Raw genomic sequence first — 24,739 nt, 5'->3', positions numbered from 1 at the left:
ATGTAACTTCCCTTTACTATTTCACGTTCAAGGTGACATTTAAGCGCATTTACAAACACGCAAAGCACCCTGTCTTCTCCATGTTCTCATGTACGCATGTAACAATTCAGCTCCCAGTGGATGGAGTTTTATGCAATTTCATATTTGGGTCGCTTAAAAACGTTTGCGACGCCATCCGAAATTTAACTAAAATTGGACCAATAACAATTCGGCATTTTTTATATAAAATCTAGAGTTGCTATATATAGTATATATAGCAACTTTAGATTTTATTATAAATGGAAGGCTGTTTCGTGTGTTTGGACATCCTCTTTTCGATTCCAGAGCCTTTCTGTTCTCCACTCTTTCCACCCTACAGAAACATGGATACTATAATGTGGTTATAAAGGAACTAAATGCAAAAAATAATTTTAATATCAAATACTTGGACTTCAGGAAAGCTTTTGACACTGTTGCGCATAGAAGATTATTGTACAAATTGGAACAGTATCGTTTTAAGGGTAAGTTGCTACAATGGATAAAAGGGTGGTTGAGTGGGAGAAGACAGATGGACGCTGCTCTTCGTGGACTAATGTTATTAGTGGAGTCCGACAGGTTCGGTGATGGGCCCACTGTTGTTTTTGTATATTTATAAATGATATTGATGAAGATATATCAGGTTTAGTGTCGAAGTTTGCAGATGATACAAAGTTGGCAGGGTTGTTAATGACAATAATGGCAGTGTGCTACTGCAACAGGATGTAGAAAATTTGGGAAGATGGGCTGAAAAGTGGAAACTGAAATTTAACATTAACAAATGCAAAGTACTGCATATGGGTAGAAGTAACCCCAGATGAACGTACCAACTGTGTGGTACTACACTTTAGCCAGTGGGTGGTTAATTGCTGGAACAAACTTTCCATCTGTCATTGTGGCAGTTTATAGCTTAAATAAATTCAAGGAGGAATTGGAAAAACGTTTAGAGGGAATGGTTGTGCGAAATTGTTTTTTTTTTTTTTGGCTGATGCTACATAAGCTGATATGCTTGTTTTCTTGCATCACATGTCTCTATTATTATTACTAGTACTACTGCTACTTCTACTACATTGCTATAAATTTAGAACAGCAGCTCCGATACTTTTCAGAAACATTCTGGACTTATTTAGAATATTCTTAAAGACGTGTATATCAAATTTCATATAGATAGGTTAGCCTGTTTCCATGTGCACTGTTTCCTCCTCAGGAAGTACTTGCGAAATCCACAAATCCACCTGACAGCTTCCCATTACCGTGGCAAAGTTTCAGTAAACACTTCTTGAGTGCAGTATAGAAGTTTATATAATCAAACGCGCCAGAAATATAACGCAATTCCTACATTTATCTACTTTTTTGTTCATCAATTCACTTTCTTATTTAATCGCTTGAGCGTTTTTTGTGGCAATTTACTGCTTGAGAAGTAAATGCTCATTGCCCTGTAAATACACTTCTCTTCGTATGATGTAAATTTGTAAAATGTTATCGTTTTCAAAGAAATTTATCTTTTTTTTTTTTTCTTAAGCAGTAAATATTGATAACGTATCTGAGTGCTTATTTCAGTCTGAATTATTATTGGATAATTGAAATGGTGTTAAGCATGCGAAATTACAAGATTAAAACTAATAAAATTTTATTAAACTGGGGAGAATTCTCTGTAATCTATTTTTAGTATCAGATTACAGTTTAAATCTTAATTCGAATTTGTTGGATCTGCTACCAAAGGGTCATCAAGTATTCTTGCAATGGAATCTGTTTTTCACAGCAACAATTACAATTATCTAACCATTAAAAAGCAAATTTAAATAAATGGTAGACGTGTTAAACTATAGATGTGACGGAGTGTTGGAGTACGCTAACAAGAGATTTTTCCCAAATGAATAAATTAAAAAGATATTCATTACCGTGGAGGTAATGAACATCCCCTTTTTCTAGTACACTCATTAAAAAGTAAAAGCCATTTCATTATAGCTATTTTTGTAGCAGCTGAAGTAGCAGCACTCAGTTAAAAATGGACCTTGATTTTTTTTGTACCAGCTGATGGATACTTTAATATATTTAACAAAACACTAATGAAGATAAAGTAAGAAGGCTATCTCAGCCGCATTTAGTAAGTTAAACCGGAGCAGTTGTAAATAGTACATTCTGATGACTATTTACGACATACAATATTTGCGTAACTGTTAAGTGAGATAGCGAATCAAAACTACAGGCTACTCGACAATTTCCTGTATGTACTTAAAGTGCTTCTTTGTTTGGACAGTGTCATTTCCGTACTGAACTTGCAAAGCGTCTCTGGGGTTTCCCTTTTCCTTCCGTGTTGCATACCACAATGTACTGTTGAATTTTAGGATGGTTATGACATTCCAGTTTGTTGTTATTCATTGTGGAAAGTTACTGATTCGTATCAGCTGGGTAATACTGTGTCTAAGGCGCATTATGGCTAGAGCATCTCCAGAAAATATCCAAATAAACAAAGAACATTATACCGGTAGTTACAAGATGTCCCTTTATCGTTGCAAACTATCCACGTCAATATGTAATACTTATTCGATTAGTTTTCTGTTTTTATATTTATAGCGTTTGAAATTGTATTAAAAGGTTGGCTTATTTTTGTATTTAGCTCTATGTATTTATTTATTGTAGATTTGTGTATTTATTTGTATGTATTTATATACAATATCAATATACTATATATATATATATATATATATATATATATATATATATATATATATATATATATATATATATATATATAAATGATATTTTCCAAAAAAAAAGGCCATAGCTCACAGGAGAAAGATATATATGATTTTCCTGTGACCTCGACCTTCTTGGACAACGTAATTTACGTATTGAATTTGCAAAGCAAAGATGTCGGAAGCGCGACGAACTGAATTCAAAACTCAATATATTGTGAATGATATGTTGGGAATGAATGAATATCTGAAGAAGCGAGTTGATGCCCTTGAACAAATTCCATCTGAGGCTCATCACAAGCTCAAGTGTTTGATGGTATGTCGGGAGGCCTACTTCGGAATCAGATATGGATTAATCGGTACAGAATTCTTTGGTTCCGCAGGAGGTAGTCGTAATTGGGAACTCAGTTGTAAGAGAGACAAGAACATATTCTGTAAGAAAGACAGATGGCGCAAAACTAGAGTATGGATGCAAGCAAAAGTTGACGATACGACAAACGTTTTACAGCTCGCAGCGGTTCTCGTAGGTGCATGGTAATACATGTGGGAACTAGTAATTTAAAGCTTAAACGAACTGGTTATCAAATAGAAGGTCATGTTGAAAAATCGTCCGGAGACAGAACAGAACTTTCTTGTGTCTGCAATTCTGTTCAGATATGACAGGAGGGATTTTATGATGAAAGCTCTGTGGATTAACTAACTGTAGGCTTGAAGGACTGTGCATGGCTAATGGGAAAATTTTTCCCAGCATGGCTGGCTTTAGTTAGTGGACGACATTTATTTTGTAAATACGGTATACACTTAAACAGAAGAGATGAAAGGGTTTTTGTTGACGCCATACGGGTGGCATTAATGGTTCATATCATGGAAACTGCTAGTTCGGGGAGTTGTGAAAGTTGTCACACGATCGACTGTGATTAATGGAATGGGACAAAATTGAAATTACACCCTCTCTGAAAGCGCTTGTGTCTAACCATGGAATACTCCAAACACTCAAATAGGAACTGTAATAGAAGCAAAATCTATCACCAATCAAATACCACAAGAAAAAATACCTTTTATAACAGAGTAATACCAGGAGCACTGTAAATAAGTGAAATGAATTTGAGCTTTTGATCAGGTCAGCTAACGCTGTTGGTCCTGCTGGGCTTTTTGCGACTTGAGTAGCCCAAGTCGCAGTAAGCGGTGGATGAATGGTTCTGATCAAAACGCCCTGAGGGTGGCAAGAATATTCCCTGATCCAGATCGAGGTAAGGTGGATGTTGAGTTAGTGTGGTATGAGGCCTTGTGGTTAGCACAGTGGTTATAATCACCGTCCTCCCACACAGGGTGGAAAAGGCCGATTCGAATCCTTTCAATGACACAAGGAACCTTTAAGGATTTTTTGACTCCGTAGATGAGTTAGTTGATCTCATGCGAGGACAGTAAGATCTCTTCCACTGAAACTCGGGTTTTTCATCCAGCAAAACAGGCAGACGGACCAGAGGACATATGAAATTTATGGACACAATGTACACGTCGATGAGGCTGTTCTCAGGTAATCCTTTTTTTAAGTGTAGTCTGAAATAACTAAAGGGAAGATAATGTTTCGGGTGTTACAAGCCAAATGACTGAGAAGTATGACAAAAATCTTTAGGCAGACTGAATGGGTTAGTAAGTAAGATTTTTTATTATGTTATTTTCTCTTTAAATGTATATATTTTCTCATGTATATTTTAAGAGAGGGGACTATAATAGAATGAGATATTTGTTGGGCTCAATTAACTGGCGACACTACTGTATGGTGTCGGATACAAAAGGATCAGTATTAGGACCACTGTTGTTTTTAATTTTCATAAACGACATTGATGAAGTGATAGAGGGCGTGATGTCTAAATTTGCATATGATGTTAAAATTGGTAGAGTGGTTAATGATCACTGTCAAGCTGAGCTTCTTCAGAGAGACCTAGATAGACTTCAGGAATGGTCAGAAAAATGGCAGCTATGCTTTAATCCAACAAAGTGTAAGGTATTACACCTGGGAAACAGTAATCCCAAAATAACTTATTCACTTGGTGGAGTTCAACTAAACCCAGTACTGGAGGAAAAGGACTTGGGTGTTACGATACGGCCAGACATTAAATTCTCTAAGCATTGTAAACAGGTTGCAAGGAAGGCCCATGGTGTCCTATCGATGATCTATCGAACTTTTGCAAGTAGAGATAGGGACGTGATAATCCCATTATATAAGGCTTTTGTTAGATCACACTTGGGACACTGTGTTCAAGTATGGAGACCGCACCTAAAGAAAGACATCGAGCTTCTTGAAAGGGTGCAAAGACGGGTAACTCGCCTGGTGAGATCGGCAAAAGGGCGTCCTTATGAAGAAAGACTTCGAATATGTGGGTTGCAGAGTTTGGAAACTAGACACCTTAGAGGAGATTTGATTGAGGTGTTTAAGGCTCTGAGAGGCATCAGTAAAATGAATGAGGACGAAATTTTCAAGATTATAAATGATGCTAGAACTAGGGGACATAAATTCAAGTTACGGGGGGAAATGTTTAGATTGGACTGCAGGAAGTTTTATTTTAGCCAGCGAGTTATAAATTACTGGAATAAGTTGCCTACATGGGTGGTAGAGGCTGACAGTTTGGGGAAATTCAAAGGTCACCTGGATAGTACCTTCGGGTGAGGGAGGCGCATAGGATGTTAGGTTTAATTTCATTTTCTTTTATTAATTATTAGTTTTTTTGTTGTTTTTTTTACATTGTTTTTTTTTTTTTTTTTTTGGCTGGTGTAGCATAAGCCATAGGCTTTCTTGCACCATGCAGCCATTACTAATACTAATACTAATATTAATACAAATACGCTATGCGAAATTTCAAGGGATTTGTCATCGAAGTCACAGCGTATTCGTGCCTGTAGTCAAGTTGCTTAAAACTAAGGTGCCGAATTTTAGAGAGGTATGAGTGGTTGAGCGGTTCTGGAGAAGAGCATTTGGCATTTATCATTTGTTCATTTTTTTAAATAAATGGCAATAAACGTAGTGATAGCAAATCTCAAAATATCAGTGGGTGTGCTTCAGAGAAAAAATAATTCCACAATGGAGAATAATAAAAAAATAACAGTTCGTTTTGAACAATAATTATTATAACGAGGCAGTCTTTTTTAGTTTATATGACATTTCGCTTTTAATAATATGCTGTGGAGAAATTCAATTTTTCGGACATAAATCAAGGATCGCCAAGTTACTTTCTGCCACCAATAAAATTATAATAGTAGAAAGAAAACTACAGGCCTTCATGGTCACTCATTAGACCTTCTCTTCCATAGCGTTAGTACTCATTGGCCAAATGAATGACCTTGAGCCTTCTGTTGTTTTTCTCCTGGATTTAGTCATGAACTGAGGAGTTGTATGACTATCTAGAATGGAAAGAAACCTTGGTCGTGTGGAATTACATCTGTTGTTTGTTGGGTCAGTAAGTCGCTGTTTGTGGAAGAGATTAAACATAGATTTAATGAAGTATACATTTTCGGCTGTCCTAAAGTGAATTCAAAGTCACACAAGCTCACGCCCGTGCTGTATGACCAGCTGCATAGCTATTATTGCAAGTGCACTTCGTGGTAAATTAAAACGTTTACTGAATAGTTGCAAAAGAGAGAAATTCAAAGTTGTGTTGTAAATAAAGTCCTGGTGTCGCACTACTTTCAAACAGACAGCCTTGCTAAAAGGTTAATTAGCGCTTTGTTTAGAAGATGAAACTGCTATGACAGTGGGTTTCAAGATTAGCCGTTCCTTCATCAGATAGTAGGTGATCTTTAGCGAAAAAAAAAAAAAAAAGAAAAAGAAAAAAAAACAGATAGCTTTATCTGTATTACAACTTTGAACATTTCGATTTCTTATACTATGGTAACTCACATGGAACTTCTTCACAGCTGTTTTGTCTGCGCGTCTTCCGTCTACAGACTACCTACTATCTGATGACAGAAGGCTAGACGCAGTGGAGTGGTCAAGCGCGAAAGTGCGGTATTACATACGCATTTGAGTGGACCGTGGTTAAAGCCCGCGTGACTGTTAATACGATTAACAGTTGCATTCATTGTCAAAATATTGTTGAAATTGCAAACTCCTCTGACCCAATGGTCTCGCCGAAATATAAACAAGAACACTATTATGAGGGTTCAGTTGCTCCTGAAACAGCAGTCCTATCTTTTAAACAAATGGCCATTAACCCTTTGGTTAGCCCATCTGTATGAGGGCAACTCACGTTCTAAAGGCAAGTTTGTTCTATTATGACAATTATGATCATTATATTGCCTATGGGCGCAGTTGTGGGAAACCACCGGTGGCGCCCCAACCCAAAACACTATTCCACTATATTGCCTATGCAGTTTAAACTGTTATTTCATCCAGCAAAATTTAAAGGAGAAAACGTATTGCATGCAGAATTTTAAAATATTGACGTTTTTTGTAAAATATGCCGGATGTTACAGAATTCAGTTTACTGTAACTATAAGGTGTTAAGGTCGGTGTTTTGAATCGACCATTCCAATCAAAGCACTTGTTCTCTTCCGATGTGATCATCAAGCATTTCTGAATATTAGTTGCTTTTTTTGGTTGATTTTATAAGATTAGAAACACTTATTGATAAGAAATGCCGTTCGTATGCAGTTCAAATGTATCACGTCTATAAATTGTGACTAATTCAAGAACTGCTCTTGCCCTGAAATGATAATTTCATGGTGGGAGAAGTTCCATATTATCTGCTGAAGAAATTATGTGGAAATTAAGTAAGAAATTTATTGTCCACATTTGCGAATACTCACTATAATGCTTTAATCAATACTCCTCTTACGGACTAATATCTTTTGATGTTGGACTCCTTCAGACTTCATTGTAATATTTTTCCATTCAAAGTGTAAACTGTCATACCAAATTTATTTGTAAATCTCTTCCAAAGGTGCGAACGAGTGCACTCAAAATGGGAAAAGGTTTAAAAGTGTGCAGGCACTAATAGAGATTGTACCTTACCAACGATGAAGGTTGTTTATTTAATTTATTTATATATGTGACTAAAACAATTCCAGTGTGGTGTAAGCGATCTTTGGCTTTGAATACAGCAGATATGCTTACGGGGCAAACTTCCCATTAGCTTTGCAAGTTTTAATGGAAACATTTCGAATCCCCCATGCAAGAAATTGTTTAATGTAGCTTGAAAAGTCGGCTACTAATGTCGATTTCTCACGGCGCCTCTTCAATTCATCGCGCGGAAATTTTTGTGCATCCGCTAATCACACCTCGGTTCGTCAGTCCGTAGTGTGCCAGTTTGACACCGTTTGTTTTCCCGGAATAACTAACGGGAAAATCGTATTCTTTGCATCTGAGATCGGCTAACTGTTGCCCTGATTGAAGAGGCCCTTTAAGAATTCCTGTAGTTTCCAATGGGATTTTAACCGACACCTTACCAAATCATGTGACTGTTCTAGTGTCCCAATATTTTTAATAACATGGTGTATACATAAAATTAGGTTGTTCATTTATTATTATTTTTTGTAAATGGTCAAACCATGTTAACATCATCACATTGAACATGCAGCCATTGAACTGCCACCAGGGCAATAAGCCCATATGCACTTGCATAAAAATTAGGTTATTTGAATTCGTAATTTGCTACTTTTTCCATGAAGTCTTGCAACTTTATGTGTAACCTTTCTGACAATACAGATTTTAAGCACTCGCCATTGTCACGAGTTGAATCGGTTTTGCACTACTTCAGATAACCAAATCAGGAGTTGTACATATAAGAAAAATAAAAAGAACTTTTTTTTTTTCTATAAATGCACTTGACACTTTCAGATTAGCACTCCTTATGTTCAAAGGAAAGTAGGAATACCGATGCAACTCGTTGAAAAGATATAAAATGCCTTGTACTCAGATAAGCACACCTCTCTTTCTCTAGAGAAGTACTACGTTAGATGTAATATTATCCGCATATAAATTTTTATATCAAAATTAAGATCCTCAAAGATTTGTCCCGTTTTTCCCCCCTAAACCAGCTAGGAATAGTTGTACGATTGAACACCTGCACGGCAAGCAGACTTTACGTTGAAGCTACTTTCAAAGGAGTTTGATTGATAGAACGGATTATTAGATACAAAGAGAACATCAAAGTGTTGAAGTAGCGATTGTCATTTTTAGCCTGTAGTCAGAGCGAAATCTTCTCATACAACTCCTGATTTACTTCTTTGAAGTAGCGCAAAACCGATGCAGCTCGTTATGAGAGCGGGTGTGCTTTATCTTTGTGCAGTCTTTCTTATTTGAAAGATCGCTAAATGTAATTTGAGTTATTTAATGAAGAAGTCATTGTGCTTTACAGTCTCGGTTTTTTTCAGTGATAAGGAAAGGATAGCTTTAAAACCGTCACTCCGTTGACTCTCAAAGAATAGGAGTTTAACAGTTTCACCACTCATTGATCCGCTTCTGAAAAAAAAAAAAAAAAAAAAACACACAAACACACACGTGAAGTAATTCCCACCAGAACTTTCAAAGATTAATGTGGCACTCAGCCGTCCAGCCACCTAACACGTATTTATTCGTTCCCATGCGAAATTAGTGGCGAACGAATTTGCGGTTTCTGTTATTGATTGCATCTAAATTCTTTCATGTTTAGAACCAGCTTCCCAAAATTGGATAAAATGAATACCAATGCATCTTAAAATCGAGTGAGCGTGAAGACTTAAAAATTAAATAAAGAATTTTTTCCTTAATTATTCACCAACGTATTGATTTTTTGTACTATCGGACTTTCCTTGCGGTGAGCATTAAGCAGTGTTTATTACAGAAATATTTCTCCTGTAACATTTGAAAAATTAGGGCGAAAAATATACCCTATAAAAGTTAGTAACTACTTTCAGCGAGATAAACTAGCATGCGGAGCACTAAATGCGACTACGGCAATAGAGGACTTCGACCTCAATGCAATTAGTGCAGCTCCCAACAGACACTGTATCTTGGTATGAATGATAAACAACCCAATAACTAACAGACTGCATGGGATAGCCCTTGCAGTCTGTTAGTAGCTTGGCTATCGCTGACACTATAATCACTAATTGGTGCATAATTATACCATCTTAAAAAGAAAAGAAATTATAGCTGACATTTCTGTATATAAATTCCCCTCGAAAGGTATTTACCCATCAGCATTTTAAAATAGTTTTTTTTTTGTTTTTGCTAAGTTTTAAAACAATTCTTGAAAATACCATCTTAATAAAATACTTCATTGTCTCTTTAGCTAAAGATTGTTTTTAACATCTTAATGAAATTCCCAAGATTTAGCTTTATCATTTTATGTATTTATGTAGTTACTTGCTGTTATTTACTTTTGTGAGTAATTTAATTTTCCAAATGGATAATGAATCTAATAATCGAGAGATATTCCCTCCTTTATATGTTATAGAGATCTTATAAAAGAGATGAATTTCGGTTCGTCTTTTTCTAAGCTTTTTGTTCTTATCTCGCAAACGAACGTAAAAGAAAGATACGTTTCTTTGGGGCTGAATTCGGCACGGTTTGTCCAGTATGTGATGTCCTTGTATTATTTCAGCTTACTGTCCAATGTATATTCCAGTTAATCAACGTGTTGGAAATTAGGCAGAGGAAACAAGTTGTCGACCAAAATAATGCTATGGTCTTAGCATACTCGATGTACATTACAGCATACTTTAAAGCATTGTCTTATTTTAAAGATTGGCTTTTTTATTTTAAAATAAGATACCTTATTAAGATATATAAGATAATAAGATGTTAAGATATATTTAATAAGCTATCTTGTTAAAGTATGAGCAGTAATGTTAGTAGCGGCAAACGATGCAAGAAAGCAAGTTTATACAGTAACAGCAAAAGAAAAAAAAAACCTTCCTACATCACCTGTCCAACACTTTAATAGTTTGTCTAGTTATTATTTGATTTTATTCAGCCTACCCACCTTTAGAACAGCAGAAGGAAGTTTGTTCCAACAATCAGAAGGTAAATTTACGCACATCTATCCTACAACCATCGTCCTTTAAATTAAATTTATGCCTTCCCACGTGCGTTATCTGAGCATGGGAATGTCATCAGCATTGAGCTTACTCAATCATTCAAGGCCTTAAACACCTCAGTCAGATCTCCTCTCGGGTGATCAAGAGATCTGACTGAGGTGATCATACAGGTCTGGAAGCCTAATTTTAGCCGTTCCAACAAATTCACATCCTTAAAAATATGGCTAAAATTATGCTTCCACGCCCGTATACAGTACTGAAGATGTAGCCTAACCATTCAATTATACAACGGCATAATTACCCATTATAACTGCTGTCAGAATTCCTTCCTTCATATCACTGATAAAACCCCATGAGCTGTCCTAGCAGTCAACCTGCACTGCTCTATATTTTCAGAGTACTTCGTAATCTGACTGCACAATCACACCCAGTTCTTTTCATTCTCCACTATCTTATTTTAAAGATAGTCTTACTTTCTTTTAAAAGAAGATACCTTATTAAACTATATAAGATAATAAGGTGTTAAGATATGTTTAATAAGGAATCTTATTAAGATATATAAGATATCAAGTACCTTTCAAGATTATTTTATTTTAAAATATCTCATAAATTAAATCTGCTGGATTTAAACTTTTTAATGCAAAAGTTACTTAAGCCTAGTATAGAAAAATAATGTAGATGATGTACAAAAGTGCATCATCTACATTGTATTGATGTACTTTTGTAGATGATGCAGAAGATATGTGCTCTGATACTAGTTCAATACGATACAATTTTAAAAAGCTGTCATATTTGTTACTTTTTAGTGACATTATAGCTAGATGCAAATATTTTTTAAATAACATTATAACTAAACCTGAACTTAATTAAGTGTGTTTCATCGTGTAGGGATAATATCATAATTAGCGTAAACTTTCCCTCCCTTCCTCAGGGAAAATTTCTAACGCAGATCCAATCCTATCACTAGGCAAAGTTTGCCTGTGTTATACATTCCCTTCTCGCTCTTGCTATTCTATTCTTTCTCGTGATCTTCCTATTCTATCACCTTTTTCTTTTATTATTTGGATAGTGCACCTCTCCATGTTTACGTCTATATTTTCTATAATTTTCCTCTGCTGTGAATCTGCCGATTGAGATGAACAATTACGGAGATAGAAGGAATATATAAAGAGTGATGATGAAACTTTTTCTGCCAAAAAATATTCAAGAAGCTGTTCGAAAACAATTTGCTTAATAATCAATCCGAAAAAAGAGTTCGAGATAGCTTCGCATGCAAGAACCGAAATGGAGTGAAAGGAAAAAATCCTACCGGAGCATCAGCAGTGCACGCTTTCCCGACGGCAGTCCGCCCTCCTCTCTTGTATCCTCCTATGATCTAAGTGTTCATATGATTTTATCCGATGTGGAAACTCGTACATAGTCCTTGCTGAATGACACCATTGCTTTTCTGGTGAACTGAGTGCATCCTCTGTTATCCTCACTTCTCGAAAGATCACTACTTTGATGTCATGTGCTCCATAGTCACCGACAGACACTAGCTAATGCATTCGCCCTGTCATGCAACTCACATGCAATATCGAAAAGCGCGCCACCTACCGACCAGCAACTCCAGTTTGTGGAACAAAGTATTTTTGGTGAAGAGTGGATTTTTCTTTTTCGTTTACGCGCATCTTGTATATCCTTATCTCGAACATTAAGCATTTATTTTAAATTTAATTTTGTAATCCTGTGGCACGAATGCACATAAAATAGTGATACTGAATTTTTAGCTTTCCTGTGATACTTTAACGATTATGGTTGGTAATAATTGTCAAAACGAAAAGATGTGTGAAAATAGGACAGTTTTAGAGGCTGTCGTAGGGCGCATTGGAATTAAGCAGACATTAAATAGGCATTTATTTACTAACAGATGAGGAACATGTTTAGAATATTAAGAAAAATCAGTAATGAAAAGTTTTCGTGTAGTTATATGCACACATACAAACAAATATGCAAATACGTTTGTTTACGTTAACCTTAACAAAGCATTGATTGAATAGAGACGTTTATAGCAAATTTAAAATATATTTATGCTGTTTCTTGTCTGCGCTGATTCTGTTTTGGGAGCGCAAAGAAGTTTAAATAAAGTAAAGATTTTTATATTTGATGCTTAATTATTCAAATATCGATATTTGTTTTGGATATTGCGAAGGAATAGTATTTAACATTTAGCCATAATGAGATGTGGAGCAGAGATTTCGTAGTAATTTCTGCTCAAGTGACTGACTTAACACAGACGTTTTGCATGTAGGTCAAGGTCGCCATTTTTTTTTTTTTTGCATAAGTGAGCTACATTAATTGTTCAAATGTGGTGTGGTAGAGACCACAACTTGAAACAGAAATGTAACCACGCTTAGTTGCTGATCTAATTACCAAATTTAGAAAATTTAATAGGAGACATATTTACGTCGATTTCTTACTGAACGTCCTTGTATTTTTTATTTGAAAAGGAGGCTTTGGCTCGAGTTCTCCTACAGTTAGGCTGCTTAAAATTCTCTTGAATTTTTTTTTTTCAATTAAAGTTTTCTTATTATAGGAAAATTAGAGTGCGACATTAGACATTTTGACAGCGTCCCACCATTTTTTTTTAAATCTGAGTGCCTGCTTTGCTTAATTGGTTATTTGATCTTGCCGAGTTATAAACGTTCACATAAAGAGGATGGCTGAATAAATTTACGTTTATTCAGTAACAAAATTAATAATCTTATATATCATTATTCATAAATTAACATAAATAATCCAAACTTTTTTTAAAAATTAAAATCATCAAGAAACAAACGCAGAAAAAAATATCTCTTAATTTGACTTGACAGCTCTTAATTATCTTGAGAGCGTAACATATACCGAATTGTTAGTTTAAACTATGTTTTCATTCCTCGTTTTTTATTTATTGTGTTGGTGATTTTCTGTTCACCTATGCTTTAAAAGCTATTTATTTTATTCTGTTCATTATGTTAAAGCAACTACTGCTTGTTGATACGAGGGTGTTTCAAAAAAGGTTTGTATTCACCCAGAAGTAGTTGTGATAGAAAGATGATTTTTTTGATACCTTGAAATCTCTGTAGCAATCACACAAATATTGGTTTTGATCTGACAGTTCATTTTGTTTCTTAGCAGTGCTGAATGAAGTGAAGTGTCACAATGGATAAAGTGAAATACAGATTAGCGATTCGGTTCCTCTTTCTGCAAGGGAAAACATCCAAAACAATACACGAAGAAATGTTTATGGAGAAGACTGCCCAGGTTAGTGTTCTATCACATTGGTATAAGTCAAATCTGGAAGAACCTCAGTGCATGATGAAGAAATCCCAGGACGCCCAGAAACTGCTGTAACAGAAGTGTTGCAAAAATTGAGGCATTAATCTTGTAAAATTGCCGTATTAGTGTTAAAGAACTAGTTGCAGAGCTCCAAACTAGTGTAGGGTCTGTGGAGCTCATCATCCATCAATACAGATCTTTTTTGAACCTCCCCTGCAAATACTGTAAATACTACAACTTTTAAATGTCTCATAAACAGAGAATTTTTGATATTTTATTGACACTCGACATCAAAAATCATTCTAAAGAAAACTATATGCTTGCAATTTTTAAGAGTTAATCATGTCAAAAATAAACTTTTTTTTCTTATTAATTACGAATTGTGTATTCTCTAAGAGTGATAACGAACTTCTTTTCTAATTAAAATGAGTAAACAAGACCATTTAAAAACTCGTATAAGATGATTTATTAACTTGTTATATTATTATGATATTTCTTGAAAAAAAAATATCTTGAATAACTAATGTATGAAGAAATAGTAACTGTCGATGACAAAACCACAAGTATAGATGACAGAAAACTTCTGTGATGCATTTATGAACTAAAATGAAAAAACGTGTACTGGTACGTAATGAATTTTAATTTTACGTCTCGGTGCACAGCTAGAGGAAAAAACTTCAGAAGCGATCATGTTAGGAAATCTCTACTTTCACGAACTTATATCATAAATAAGAAATGCCATAATTTCTCACGTCTAGAACAAGCTGATTTAATTATCCCTTGAAAACTTCAGGTTCTCCTCTTCGCTATTCAAACATTTTAAAATCATTACTGTGCTTGCAGAAACTGTGTGAGAATAAGCATGTGAAATGAATTTTGCATGATTATTCGGTGTGATGTTATTTTCTTAGTAAATTGTGCTAAGCTCTGCATAATATTTTAAAATTAGTTAATTCAGCATTAACTAATTTTAAAATATTTAAATTATTCAGATGTGTGAATTCGTGGATTTTAACTATAGAGTTTGAGGATTTTCTAATATTGTCATTCTCAGTTACTTATTCCCTTCCTCTGCTACGCTCCCATACAATATTTTCGCTGTTCCTTCCTACCATATACGACCTGCACTCTCGTTCTCTCTGTTTATTCAATCAGATTTCTCTTGTATTAACTTTCCTCAGTAGTGCTTACCCTGTTTCAATCAGTGTTGATTAAAGGAGTAGCATGGAGCTGTATCCCCAGGGCTCGGAATTGATGAAAGTGGTTGGGGGAGGCACCCGAACTGAGTTCAAAGGCATTGTGATATCCGTTTACCTAACTTCTAATATTAAAAGAAGGGTTTTGATTCAGTTTCATTCTCGAATACTTATTATCCTTAGTGTTAAACTTCTGCACCACGTTATCAATTAACTAAGCTGTTACGTACAATTAGTCCTTGTATTCTCTATATTAATTCTTGACTCCACTATGTAGATTTTTGCTGCCATTTATGTTTTCTACCTTTTCTCTGCTGTCATGGCAGGTTATCTTGATGAAGGTAGATAACACGCAAAAAATCTTTTGTAAAAAAAAAAAACCTATTTTGAGTTTAAAAAATAAAAATAAAATAACTATGTACACCGGATGAATTGATGAGGCATATTTCTAACTATTGGGAATAAATTTATTTAGCTCTTGGGACATTTCAATGGCACGCAAGCTTTGGTCAGAAAGAATGCAGACTTTCTGCTCATTATGACTCAGTGCACGGGCGCCAATGGACTCAGCAGTGACTCTGGGCAGCAGTGCACAAACACAGCGGTAAAATAACACAGAGCATTGTTTTGCTCTGTCTTTGACTTTTTGTCTTTGCTTTTTTCAAGTTATTCCAAATGAATAACTTGAAAGAGGAATGTTTTCGTACACTCACAAAAGAAATGTGGGCTGAAAGTTCTTCGTCTTTCGCAAAATATGATTATTTCCCTAACTGTTGGAGTCATTGAGAAGCATATGAGGAGTGTCAGACCAAAAATGAGCACCACCAAAAATTACAAGAATTTCTGTTCTGTAGCATTGTTGGCAGTAGCTGACGCAAATTATAAATTTATTTATGTTGATATTGAATCATTTGGCAAAGATTCTGGCAGTACCATTTTTCAAAATTCAAATTTCTATAAACAGCTCGAAAATAATGTTCGATATTCCAAGAGGAAAACCACTGCCAGGAATGGAAAGGCCTATCATGCCTTATGTATTTGTTCGTGATGAAGCAACAAACGGTGATTCGACCTTATAGTGGAAAATTTTTGACTCATAAGAAGAGGATATTTCATTATCGTTTAAGAAACGCTGTTAGATATGTTGAGTGTACATTTGGAATCGTCAGATGAATGGAGAATTTTTTACAGACCACAATGTAAATCTAAAGTTTACTATAGAAATGGGCATGTTGTACACTTCATAATTATGTTTGCAGTCGGGATGGATATCATTTCGAAGACACATTTAATCATTGAAGGATTAGAAGATACTGAAAATACTGGTATTGTTGTACAGAGAGAAAATATTTCAAATCAAAATAGAAACAGATGGGCTGATTATTTTTGTGACATAGGTAAAGAATCATGGCAAAACCGTCTTATATAATTCGTTGTTAAATGATATAATTTTTAATGATAAATCATAAGAAATTTAAAAATTACAAAAAAAGTATATGATGAAAAAAACAATTTTAAATGTAAAATTGTATTAAATTGTACGTAAAATTAAAAAATGTAAAAATATAAAATTACTTACCAATAGCATTTCTTTCTTCCTCAGATTTTTTCGTTGAAGTTTTTAGTGAAAACTTCCCAAACTTTAATCCTCACCGCTGGGTTTTTTTTTTTCTATGTTTGTCTTTATATTCATCTCTGGATATTTCCTAATCTCCTTAATAAATAACTCTACGTCAAAAACTTCTGCTGCCATTTCTTAGCGGTTGAAGAATGCCCGTATGCACTTACCACTTCTAACTAGTGTACTGGCCCACAGATCAAACCTGGCGGTTTGGCAGTTCCCTAGTCGAACAAACGAAATGAATGCCAGAAGGATGAATGAGTGTAACTGTGTGAGAAAAAGAACACAAACCATAAATGTTACAATTAAGTTTCAATCCTAGTTTCAATCATTTATATTCTTATTTAGCTATTATGCATTAGTATTAAATTTACATTGCACACCATTGCATCTCCTCCCCGGGGCGCCTCCGTAGCCAGGTGGGAAGGGGCAGCAGTGCGTAGCACACGCTCCTTGATTAGACCGGGGTTCGAGCCCGTCACCACCAAATACGGAGAATGCGGAAAGGTCAGGGAATGACCACCGCATATTCCCGGAGCAATATGGCCTTAGTTGCTAATGCTCCTAAACAACAAACAACATCTCCCCCCCCCCTGGTATGTGAGAAAAAAGATGAATGAGTGAGTGAAGGAAAAAAATATATATAGTCTAACAGAAAAAAATATTATAAAATATAAGAAAAAAGCATAAAAATAGAATGCAAGTAGAGTGAGAATGCAGATTATGAATTAAGTATACGTTTGTCTCTCCCACTCCCCACTGTCAGCGAACATATCCTACCACCGGAGCAGGATGGGCAGTTTGACCATCCTACTGGACTCGACATAGCATGCCATTTGGCGATCTGAACCGGGTACTCAAACCCAGTTCCCTTTAAAACCCCATTCCCAGGCAGGGGGAAAGACAGGTCTTTGTCTCCTCCTCTCCCTGCCTTCCCCATACTTCGCCTGGTGTGGCTCGTCCCCACTAACCTCTTTAGGGATGCCTACTCTATCATCCCCATCCTTCTACCTGTTTTCCCCCCAATCTTCAGTCTCCCCCCCCACTCTAACTAAACCGACCGAGTACACCCCATTAACAATGCCAAATTCTAATCAACGTCTAAATTCAACCGCTGTCTCGAAAATCCTCTTTGGCCTTTCCAAATTCTAGTGTTCACTCCCCTCCTTTTTTTTTATAAATAGGCCTTGTCATTGAAATCCTTGGAAATTAGGTGGCAGAGCCACCTAATTTCAAAGTATTTTGTAATAACTGAGAGCAAAGTGGAGGAGAAATTGTTGAAGTTGAAAATTCAGCAAAGGAAGTAAGCAAACCCTTAGCCATAATCATGAGAGTTTCCTTGGACTCAGGGAAAGTCCCCATGGACTGAAGGCGTGCAAATGTATCACCAACTCACAAAGGGGGTTCGAAAGGTGACACAAATAGACCTGTTAGTTTAACTTGTGTTCCTGGGAAAATAATGGAATCACTCGTTAAAGAAGCATTGCAGGATCATCTAGACAAGACTGCAGTAATAATTAAGACACAGCATGGGTTTGTTAAAGGGAGGTCTTGTCTGACCAATTTGATTGGATACCATGATGTGGTCACAAAGGAACTGAATTCCAAAAATAATTTTGATATCATATACTTGGATTTCAGGAAAGCTTTTGATACTGTTACACATGGAAGACTGCTGTACAAATTGGAGAGGTATGGCATTAAGGGTAAGTTGCTACAATGGATAAAGGGATGGGATGGTTGAGTGGGAGACGACAGCGAGTGGTAATCAATGGACACTGCTCTTCGTGAACAAATGTTATTAGTGGAGTTCCCCAGGGTTCGGTGTTGGGCCCATTGTTGTTTTGTATATTTATCAATGATATTGATGAAGGTATATCAGGTTTAATGTCCACGTTTGTAGATGATACAAAGGTTGACAGGGTTGTTAACGACAGTAAAGACAGTATGCTACTCCAACTGGATCCAGATAAGTTGGGCAAATGGGCTGAGAAGTGGCAACTGAAGTTTAACATTGACAAATGCAAAGTACTGCATACGAATAACAATAACCGAAGAGAAACGTACGAACTGTGTAGTACTACACTCAAGGAAGTGGGAAGTAAAAAAGACCTGGGGGTAATTGTGCAGTCAAATATGAAGTTCGCTGACAGTGCAGACGGGCTGCCAGGGAAGGTCATGGAGTCTTGTCAATGATATAAAGGAATTTTTCTAGCAGGGACAGGGAGGTGATTATCCCGTTATACAAGGCAATGGTCAGGCCACACCTAGAGTACTGTGTACAGATCTGGAGGCCTCCTTTTAAGAAGGATGTAGAGTTGCTAGAACGAGTACAAAGAAGGGCAACAAGATTGGTGAGGGGAACAAAGGGGTGTTCTTACCAAGAAAGGCTTAAGTTCTGCAAATTGCAGTTCCCTGGAGAGGAGGCACCAGCGAGGTGATCTGATTGAGGTGTATAAGGCCTTGAATGGATTGAGCAAGCTGAATTCTGATGGGATTCTTCCTCTTTCTCAGATTAAGAACCTGAGGGGCACAGATTCAAATTGAGGAAAGACAGTTGTAGAATAGATGTGCGGAAATTTGCCTTTAGCCAACGGGTAGTTGATTGGTGGAACAGACTTCTCTCTTTTGTTGTGGAAGTTGATAGCCTAAATAAATTTAAGGCTGAGCTCAACAGGCATTTGGAACGAATGGAGGGGTGAAATGGGAGGATTTTTTTGGGCTAATGCCTCATAATCTTGCTTTCTTGCATCGTATGCCTCTACTAATGCTAATGCTAATGCAAACCGTATATCCAGAAGTTGATTAACTCTATGCCAGATCGTTGTAAGGCTATAATTGCAGCTATACGAGGAACTACAAAAATATTGGGGACTTATTTTGCTGATTTATAGTACATAATACCATTACGCTAACTTTTCACTTGAGTTTGTATAGGTAAATGCAATAAAATGTATGTTTGGTTGTCATGATAGCAATTTGCATGATTTCTCATATTTCCATTAATTACACATTTTATCCTTTGGGAAGATATTTATGGCAATTAGATATATCAAGTGGAGTCTTTTTTTATTAGATTTCATTCACAGAGATATATATCCCATCTAAAAAATGCATTTTGAACATTTCTACAACCCACAGTGCAGCGCAAAACATATTATTTGCAAAATTCACAAGGGATGCAGTTTTTTTGTCCGCTACTATAGAAATTTATGTGTCGACAGAGAGGTTTTTAATTTTATTTTTAAATCTGCGTACTTTAAAACATGAAAGGGCAAATTGTGAATATTAAGTTTGTCGACCATAACGTTTTATTACTGATAATAATAAAACAAAATTATATTTTAATTTGGGGGTCCGACGGTGAAGCCAGGAATCGAGAGGGATCCATAGCCGAAAAAGTTGCTTAATACATGGTTATTTGACCTGAAAGTAGCGTTCCGTCGCCGTACGGTGAAATATGTGTCACAGTTTATATGTTGTTCATGATGAGAAACATGAAATAGAGAAACTCACTGAGAAAAAATACTATTCCATATGCCTGAAAGTGGCAAATTCTCAGTTAAAGCGACACTGAAGCTCATTTGAGAAATAAAGGGTGTGTTAATTAAAAGTGCGTCATATTATAAAATGAGAAAAGGGAGTCTAAATAAATTTGCCTTTAATAACTATCAAATTTAAAAAATAAACACGATATATATTTACTTGCAGTTAACTTAAATTCAAACTTATTGAAGTTTCAAAATCGACATGTCACAAATTCTACAGTGAGTTTCTTGACAACAAATGATATTGAAACAGTTCTCAAAAGATTTTTATAAAACGGCATAGTTTTTAATAATTTAAAGAAAAACTTGGCGCAGGAAAAAATACTTTCCGGTATCAGAGAAATAGATTCAAAACAACATGTGCCAGTGTAATTATATAATTAAATAGCGTAAAACACACCCATGACACAATAGACGTGAATTCAGAAAATAAAATTTATTTAAAAAATATAATTTATAAAATATGCCTCTTGATTTATAAAGTACTGCATTTAGTCTGCAGCACCGTGGGTCAGGTTTCAGCAAAACCTTGCTATGTGATAAAAAAAAATGCAATTACTGTTCACAATGGAATGCAGCACAGAATGCATACAAACTAAAAAGAGTGCAAAATTTTAAAAATGCAAATGCTTCAAAAAAATTAAAATTTGAAAAATTAAATAGAATGAATTTTATAAAAAAATAACTATTTCTGGTCGCCTTAATTCATCCTTTTGAAAAAAAAAAAACTGTATACATTAAGGCAACAGCGAAATCTTTAAACCTTAATTCAGATTTATTTTGCCTATAAGCACTCTTTTTGATTATGTTAGCGCAATTTGTATTTCCGCATCATTGTCATCCAATGTAATAAAATGCTTGCTTTTATCTAAAAGTGTAACAGTTTCAAATGTAAGGATGTTATTGTCTTCCTACATATTAAATGTAGGGAAGAACTGACCATTGGTTCAACAGGCGTTTCATGTTTTTCAATAAATTTAATTTTTTGAATTCACGTAGATTGTGCCATGCGTGCGTTTTACATTATTCATTAAATTTCAGTGTAACGTGTCATTCTTCATAAATTTATCTGATACTGGAAGTGACGTTATTAAACTTTAACATCATTTAATGCAATTAAAAAGCTGCATTGTTATGGAGAAAAGGTCTAAGAATATTTTTGATTCTTTCTGTTATCAGGAACCCACTGTAGAATTTAAGACATGCAATTCTGAATCGTCCTGTTCACAATGAAAGGAGGCTTATGGGAATCAGAGAAAGAAGATAGTCATTCAAGCAAAGTAGGTACAATGAAAAAAATATATATAAATAATAATAATAAAAATAAATAAAAATAATAATAATAAATGTAAAAATAATAAATTTCATTCATAAACGATATTCACTAACTTATCCATTGCTTTTTATTTGATGCGAAATAGGAATACAATTCCTTTGTTATTTCCATTTAAGCCGATCCTCAAATGTGGAAAATGTGATGAACTTTGTTTCTGAATGAAAAAAGATTGCAAAAAAAATTTCACTTACCTAAATAAATTCAGTTTGTGCTCTCTTTTCCACTCTCTTTTGAAAAGAGAAAGTTTTATGACATATCATTAATTTTCTGAAATCCTTGATATTATTGATATCGCGTTAATTATTCTCCCGGACTTATTCTTAAATGTTTGCTGATTCTTCATAAAACCTTTAAGTATTATTTAATTATAAACCTCGGCAGTTGCTTGTTACGACTCTTGTAATATATTTCATTTTCCACGAACCAACACCCCATTAAGGTTAATGAAAAACGCACAAACCAGATAACAACTAATTAGTTTAATGCTATAATAATCAAAGTTCGGCAGGAATTAACGAATGTTCAGTTTATTAATTTTCCTTATTGAGGAAGCAAAAAATATATTTCCCAGTTATCAGCAGTTTCATTCGTTGATAATACTTTCCTCATTTGAAACAACGAAAAGAACTTTTAACCAAAAATTAACGATGTGCCAGTTATGAGAATTTCCCATTAATTCTATAAAGATGCTGTGCATAATTACTATATTCAAGAAACAATGGCATTGATTTTTCTCTCAAATTTTTAAATAGCATTCTCTTTTCATATGCATATCTTTTCTTTCGTGCTTTCTGCAGGGTACTGTATAGTTTATCTTAATTATTTGTTTCACTACCTATTCACTTTATTTTAATGTCATTCCTTTTAATTTAAGTAAAATTCATTTTAATGTCTTTATATTTTAATTAATTAAAATATAAAGACATTATATTTTTAGGGGTTCACACTGGTGAGTACGGGCTTGGCACAACCAGGGTCCTGAGCTGGATATCATAATTCTTCTCTTTCTTGGTGATTCCCTTTTACTTCTGACTCTTGTTTCCTCTCTCTCTTTCTCTCAAGGAAATTCAGAATTTTTTTTTAGTAGTCTTCAAATAAACGAATTTGTTCTCTCTGCTAAGACTATTTTGAATTTCTAAATTTTTCAAACAGTTTTTTAACTATAACGATACCATTTAATCAACTATTTCAACAAAAAGACCTATTCCCTAAAAGAAATAGAACTTTGTCAATGGTTTTGTAGCCAGTAGTCTTGTCGTCTACATCTGGCCACACGAACAGCTGCCTACTTTTTCGAAGGAAATCTCCTTTACCATTTTATTGTTGATGTCATCATTTTTTCTTTATTGCTACAAGGAAAAGATCGTTGCTCTTTCGACACTGATTCGTCTTTCTGTCAACATCGCGTTCTTTTAGAAGCGTTGCCGTGTGTTGTATGCATCATCTTTATTTATACAGGAGATTTAACAGGATTCATGTCAACCGAAGAAGACAACATTCCGCAAAGACTATCGGTTCGCTTGACAGGTCGAGAAAGTTTTCATTGTAAAACTATTGCCTACCACCCAAGTGAAATAATTTTTGTACTTTGCATCTATAAGAATCATTTCTTAGAATATATGGACTAATATATTGCTTGGTTCAGAGAGAAACTTGTTTTCTGGATTAAAATATGTATTTTATTCTTGCAATATGGAAATCGAAAAAAATTGAATTTTTTTTTGAAAATGAATTATATCCACAGGCATTTTTGAAAAATATTGGTCTTTAAGATTTCTTTTCAACAATTCTGTTCTAAACATGGCATTAAAAAGATATCATTGCAACAAAAGGGATTGTGTGTTGGTTTCTGAGTAGCCAATGCGAAAGACATCAGTTTCTGGACGTGAGCCCAAAATATCACGTGACAAGAATTTGCCGATTGTATTGTGATACGGGGTTGAATTTTCCCTCTTGAGATAAATCTCAGAAATAAATGTGAAATTTAAAAAAAAATAAGAAAAGAAACTGAATATATCTTATGCAAAACTCAGATTATAATTTATCTTGAAGCCTAAGAATGCTGAAGTCCACACTTCAGCATTCTGACGTGACGTTTCCTTACCACAAGTTCTCAAGTACGGATGGAGCTACTATAGAATTCGTAGCATTCGTCATGTTCGGTTCGTGGCACGGTGTATCGTAATTGTAGTCGGTTTTTTAATGAAACTTCAAAGTGCACCACGTGCGCTAGTATAGACAGCTATTTCCAGTTTTCAATGAACACTGTCCTTTGAAGAGAAACGTTCTCAGCAGTTCTGTAATCATTTTTTTATATACTGTAGCGAAATAATTAAAGTGGAGTGGAGTAGAGCAGTGAATTAACTTTTTCCTTTCATTGAACTGTATAGAAAGCTTCAGGATGTCGTATTCGGCGGGGCTCATTACAGCCGCCAGGTTCGTTATATCCACGAGGTTCTTAACCGCTGCTAAGTTCGTTACAGCCTCCAAAGGAAAGCAATGCATGACATGCGTTTAATAATTAATTCATTTTAATCGCAGCTAGCGGCATAAGTATTAGTAAGGCCAATTCGTGCAGAAAAGCGGACTTTTTTCTGTATCGGCTAAAAAAATATATAAAAAAATAAAATAATTTTATTTTTTATTTATAATATTATTTTATTTTTATTTATTTCAATAAATAAAAATAAAATGGTAAAACTGCAGATTAGGGTACTCCGTCCAACGTCATGTTGGACTGGGTACCCTAGGCCGCCGTGGCCTAGTGGTCAGGCGCGCGGGTGCATAAGTACACGTGCCTTGAGTGACCGGGGTTCAAGCCCGTGACTACCGAATACGGTGCTGTTTCTTGTATTCTGTCTATTTGTGAACTCCTCTGATCGTTTGGTCGTCCCGGAGTATAAACAGAAAATTTATTATTATTATTATTAATCTGGAGTTTTACACAAGTTGTGACTCCGCCCACTGCCCTCCTGGGTTGATATGCTTAGGGCGTTTACCCCCCCGAC

At 35.2% G+C, this 24,739-nt stretch overlaps 1 protein-coding gene across 1 annotated transcript in view; it reads right to left on the bottom strand.

The window, feature by feature from the left end:
* Positions 1–12,130, bottom strand: part of LOC150090820 (transient receptor potential-gamma protein-like) — a 227,438-nt gene extending 215,308 nt beyond the window's left edge. The window contains exon 1 of the mRNA XM_090374446.1: positions 12,043–12,130. The gene's annotated coding sequence lies outside the window, so the exon portion shown is untranslated. The remainder of the gene's footprint in view (positions 1–12,042) is intronic.
* Positions 12,131–24,739: the final 12,609 nt, after the last annotated feature.

This window comes from Mastigoproctus giganteus, chromosome 1 (assembly GCF_048544385.1).
Source record: "Mastigoproctus giganteus isolate SK-2022 chromosome 1, ASM4854438v1, whole genome shotgun sequence".
NCBI lineage: Eukaryota > Metazoa > Arthropoda > Arachnida > Uropygi > Thelyphonidae > Mastigoproctus > Mastigoproctus giganteus.
Note: the sequence above shows the minus strand (reverse complement) of the source record. Positions and strands in the feature narration are given on the sequence as shown.